Raw genomic sequence first — 6,441 nt, forward strand, 5'->3', positions numbered from 1 at the left:
CATATGTAACTTACTCGTCAGGGTTTTTGACATGCATGGTTGCTCTAGTTTTTCCCATAATGTAGTGGCGATCTTCTACTTCATCACATCTTGCAAAATTTCACTAGATAATTGCAAATGTAATTGCGTCCAGACCTTTCAATCTTTACGCTTCTTCTCTTCCCCTGTTAATGTCAAAGGCATCAAATCTGTCCCCAGCAGGGCATTTTTGAAATCCATTTGTGCAAGAATGACCTGCATCTTTATCTGCCATAACGTGAATCTGGTCTTGTGATCCAATAGTGGAATTTCATACTTCAATGACGCCATTACTATGATTAAGATAAGCAACCGTAAAGCTTTGATAACAATTTGTAAAAATAGAATGTTGATAATGTCAAGAAAAAAGAAAAAAAAATAGAATACACAGATTTTACGTGGAAACACTTTTAGAAAAAAAATCACGGGCAGAGGAGAAGAAAATTCACTATTTCAAATTCGATGATACAAGAGGAGAAATGACTACTTCTATTTACAGGTTTGTAAAACCATATTCTAATCAATGTCAAATAGAAGTAATGCAGTAAGGTTAAAAAATCTTAATCTAATCAACATCAAATAGAGGAAGCATACTTTTATACGGATTTCACTTGTACAGACCTCGTAGATCCGCCTATCTTGCCACTTGTATTTTTATTTAGCAAGAATTTGGGTCACATATCTTTAATAGTTTCACATAAAATGGGATGGTGAATAAGGAGATATTTCTTAGCAAGATTGGTTACAGTTTCTTTGTACAAATTAATCGAATTGTACCTATCGATTCTATCATTTCTCTAGTACGAAAGAAATAAATGGGTGCATGATAGGGTGTTCAGTTCACCATGAAACATTTTCCATAATATACTTTCTTATGTATATGAACTTGATGTTATAAATGGGAAGTTATCTCTATTAAGAGTGGGTAGTGAATGTTGCCGCCGGAGATGCCTTTCTTTGAGGTAAATTTTGATGTGGTGTTTCAACCGCAATCCTTGATGTCCTATTCAGGGATAATTGTTAGAGATGGTAGATGTCGAATTATTGGCTTTAGAGTGATTGTAAAATGAATGCGTACCATCTCTCTTTGCTGCAAAAGCTCTTTCATGTCTCCAAGAAACGAACTTGGGGATAAATCTAGGGCTTAGAGTGGTGGTGGTGGAAGGGGATTCGCTCTCAGTAATTAACGAAATGGACTCAACCCATGCAGATACCTCCGTTATTGGAGTGTATATCCATGATATCGAATCAGAGGCAAAAAAGTATGGGGACTGTCAGTTTGCTTAAATGTAACACCCTTAACCCCTATCCGTCGCCGGAATAAGGTCATAGAGCATTATCGGAGTTTACAGATAATTTAAAAAAAAATTCATATAATTTACTATTCATATCCAAAACCAATCATATCATCCCTTAATTGGGTTCTCAATTAAGACTAAACCAGAAACTCAGAAAATTTCTCATAAAATTTCAAAATTTTTCTTAGGTGTAGGGGACACACGCCCGTGTGGTCAGGCCGTGTGGCTCACACGGCCAAGTGACACACTCGTGTCTTAGGCCATGTGGGCATTTGATGTGAGGCACACGGCTGTGTCCCAGCCCGTGTTCAAATTAGGGTAGTTACTAAATTAGGTCACACGACCAGCCACATGCCTGTATACTAGGCCATGTGAACAATTTAATTTTCAAAAATAGGTGCAGGATTCACACGCTAAGACATACGCCTGTGTGTTGGGTCGTGTGTTTCACATGGCTAAGACACACGCTCGTGCCTCTACCCATGTGACCAATTCTGAGCATTCAGTTTCTCAATTTTTAAGATGCACGGGACACAAGGCCAAACCACACACTCATGCGCATGGTTGTGTGTCACACACAGTTGAGACACACACCTGTGTGTCTACCCGTATGACAAAATAAAGCAATTTCCAAGCCTTATTTCCCACCAAAATTTTGCCTTGTTCTACATTAACACTTACATACATATACCAACAAATTCAAGACATTAAAACCAAGCCATCATTAACATTATACATGATATATCATCACATGTATTCAAACTCACCTTTTATAAGACACATATGTTTACCATAATTCAATCTAACCATATCAAACACAATATATTAATCATATTATAACCTTATATATTTACTAAACATATCATCACTAGCCATTCCAATGGCTATGTTACAATCAACCATTTAAATGCCAACACTGGCCAAGTTAGCCTATACATGCCATTATATCAAAATATGTTTGCTATTTATCCCAAAACAAGTTGAAGTACAGTGTGATGGTACTCCGACCAATTCTGACCTTCACGAGCTCCCGAGCATTATAAAGCAGAGGAAAATAAAACAAAGTAAGCATTTAATGCTTAGTAAGTTCGCATAACAGGAATTTAACTTACTGTTTATTTTCAATTCTAAGTAATCATGCAAATAACATGCATCCCAACAAATTGACCAAATTCCTAATCACATACACTCAATCAAGAAAGTTAGTCATGAACTTTTAAATACTTTTCAAGTAATAAAGATGAGCTCATCATGTAATAACTTTCATACGCAAATACTTTTTTTTATCATATTTCCGTATAAAATATACATTTCTATGATAAATAATCTCAAGTTTAGATTAGCCATGATAGAAATTTGCTCGTTGAATTTATTTGAAATATCGATGGATACACATGTAATACACTTGAAGTGTACAACACTGTAAACCGTCAACTCATTTTCAAGGGTACCCAAATAGGGAAAATAATCAAGAAGCACTCTTTCGAGCCATATAACAAGATGCTCATGTGAGCCATGTAACAGGAAGCTTATCTGGGCTATAACAGGAAACTCATAAGAGTTTAGAACAGAAAGCTCATTAAGCTTAACATGTAACTCCGAAGAGCTATTATCATTGAGCCCCAAATAGCCATATAACAAGAAGCTCAAGTGAGCCATATCAGGAAGGTCAAGAAGAGCTTATATTAGGACGCTTAAGAAGAGCTTATATTAGGACGCTCATAAAGAGTTGCATTTGTTTCTGCAATATATGCAGGATCACAACCGATCATATAACAAGATGCTCACAAAGAGCTGCGGTAGTCCGAAACACATGCAGGATCACTATCAATCAGGATGCTGGCAAGAACCATGTAACGGGAAGCTCAAGAGGGCTTATAACAGGATGTTCATAAGAGGTATGGTGTGTTCGCAACATATGCAGGACCACAATCAATACGGGAAATCATGTATCCATCGAATATCCTTTATTCAAACGGGACTTAACACTTTTCAGACATTATCAAATATGTGATTTATGTTTATATATGACAATCATACATTTCACAATCATAACATTCAATTCCAAACATATAAATATACATAATCTAGTTACACGAACTTATCTCGATAAACGTTCGTATACAAGGATTTTCTAATCCGATACTTTTTGTTTTCCTAGATCCTGCTCAGTATTAGGTCTTTTCGGATCTATATAAATGAAATTTAATCCATTTCATACTCAATTTAATTCAATTCACATCTTAAGAAAAATTACCATTTTGCCCCTATACTTTCCATATATGAAAATTTCGTCCCTAAGCTCGGAAAATGAAATTCGTTAAATTTAATCCTTATTCCAAGCCTAACCAAATTTTACATATAACATTTATAGCACATATATTTTATAAAAATCAAAAATTTTTCGTGAATTTTACATCTTTACAATTTAGTCCCTAAATCACAATTTCATGAAAATTCACTTTACAAAAGTTGTTTATCTATCAACAACTTTTCATTTTCTACCATAAATTTCAAAATTTCAACATATTCATCCATGGAAAAATTTTAATACTTTGATAACTATACAAATTGATCCCCAAAATAGCTAGATTAGGTTATTTCGATCTCAAAAATATAAAATTACTAAAAACGGGACAAGATTACTTACCTGATTAAGCTTGCTTGATTTTCTTTCTCTTTCTTAAGGTTTCCATAGAATTTAGGGAAGAAGATATAAAATGATGATATTTTCTATTTAATTAAGATATCATCTTTTATTTTTTCTTTTTTCCAATTTAGTCCTTTTCTTTTTCTAATTTTTTATGGATGAATCATCAAAAATATCTACTAACTTCTCTTAATGGTCTAATTACCATATAAGGACATCAAGTTTTGAATTCCTTAGCTATTTGATACTTTTAGCTAGCAGAACTCAACATTTACATTTTATGCAATTTGGTCCTTTATATAATTAAACATGAAATCGATAAAATTTTTTTATCGAAATTTTTATACGTCTTTCCTATCATGATGCAGACCATGCAATAATTTTAAAACAATATTTTTTACTCGGATTTGTGGTCACAAAACCACTGTTTCGATTTCACTAAAAACAGGCTGTAAGAACTCTCCCTCCTTTAAGAATTTTCGTCCCATAAAATCTTAACAGTAAAGAGGTTCGGGTATTGCTTTCTCATGGTATCCTCTGTTCCCAGGTAGCTTCTTCAATCACATGTCATTGCAAAAGAACATTAACTAAAGCTACCTTTTTATTTCTTAACTCTTTCGTCTCACGTGCTAAAATTTTGATTGGTTATTCACTATAAGTCATGTCAGGCTGAATTTCCACTTTTATCACAGATATAACATAGATACATGGAAAACATTATGAATTCTGTTAAGCTCTAGTTGTAATGCCAATCGATATGCAACTAGTTCAATTCTTTCAATAACCTCATATGGTCCGATAAATTGTGGACTTAGTTTTCCTTTACGACCAAACCGAAGGACTTTCTTCTAAGGTGATACTTTCAAGAATACCTTATCACCAACTTGAAATTCTATCTCTTTTCGTTTAAGATAAGCATAAGATTTTTGACGATCAGAGACTACTTTCAAGCTATCCTGAATCACTCTCACCTTTTCTTCAGTTTCATGGATCAAATCAACTTCGTGTATCTTTTTCTCACTGAGCTCTATCCAATACAATAGAGTTCTACATTCACAACCATACAAAGCCTCATACAGAAACAGAATAAATTGGCCCATATCAGCTCAGTGTGTAAAATTAACCCAACCATAGCCCATATCAGCTCAAACCACAGAAACAGAATAAATTGGCCTTAGCCCAGAACAGTATACAGAATTAAGCCCATAGGCCCATAGCAGATCAGATCAAATATTTCATGTATATGCAAAACCTGACCCATAACCAACCACATGCACCCCCCTTACCAACATTTCACCATGTAGGGAGACTATTCGACCCACCCAACAGCTACACGCCTCAGAAATATGTAGCATGGCTGCCAGAACAGATAATGTGACAGAGTCACCAGATACAGATAATCGTGGCAGTGTCACTAGAACAGATATATGTGGCAGAGCCACCAGATCAGATAATTGTGGCATAGCCACCAGGACGCTTCCTCCATAATATAACCCATGTCCCCATGCAACAAATATTCATTCATGACATACATCATACAGATTTAAATCAACATGCTTTTTAGACAAATTTAACCCTAGGGGCATATTGGTCATTTACACCTAGGGGTATCATGGTAATTTTCCATACATAAGGGTATTGTAGTAATTTAGCTACTTTTAGGGTTTTCATGCATATCCTATCCATTAATGTACTATCAGAATACTTACTGCGCATACTTACCAAATTGAGCACATTGGCCCATGAACCCGATTTTTGGCCCATTAAGCCCAAGTTTTCAAAAATACACGAAATCGCACGTACTGCAGTTTATTACCTTCAGAATACCAAACGTACAAACCCAACTATCTTACGAGCATTCACACACTCACAAATTCCCAAAATACCAACTTTTCGGCATTTCGGCTTTTCTGCTTTTGCCGATCTAGTCTATGAGAGGGTGCCAGTTACACACCTGTTTTATGACGATTCGCTGATGAGATCCACGCACAAACTGCCTACAATTATAATACTACCACATTAATCTTACTACCGAAACGAACTACATAGTAACTTCTTACCATATTCAGCCAACAACACCTTAGGCCTTAGCGTTCCTACCTTTGCCGAAAATAGCGTCTCGATCCAGATCCGTTCGCTCCACTTGTCCAAGCCCTTAATCAACAGCCTCTTAATCACACTATTACCAAAATAATACTATTATCACAACCCCTTAGGGCTACAAGTCCAAAAAACGACAACCTCCCTAACCTTTTAGGGATTCCGGCTTTTCTTAAAATATGAAAGATAGACTAAGTTGGAAAGACTTACCACCGATTCTTTCAGTGAACGTTCCCCCTTAGTTCCTACTTGATTCTGATGCAGTTCTAAGCCCTCAAACGATAACAAAAGTCCATCCTTTAGTGATCTCATTATTCGGCTATGTCCCTAGGATAGTGTGGGAGTTTCGGCTTTTTGCAAAAGTGTAGAGAAAGA

This window comes from Gossypium hirsutum, chromosome A12 (genome assembly GCF_007990345.1).
Source record: "Gossypium hirsutum isolate 1008001.06 chromosome A12, Gossypium_hirsutum_v2.1, whole genome shotgun sequence".
Classification (NCBI taxonomy): Eukaryota; Viridiplantae; Streptophyta; class Magnoliopsida; order Malvales; family Malvaceae; genus Gossypium; species Gossypium hirsutum.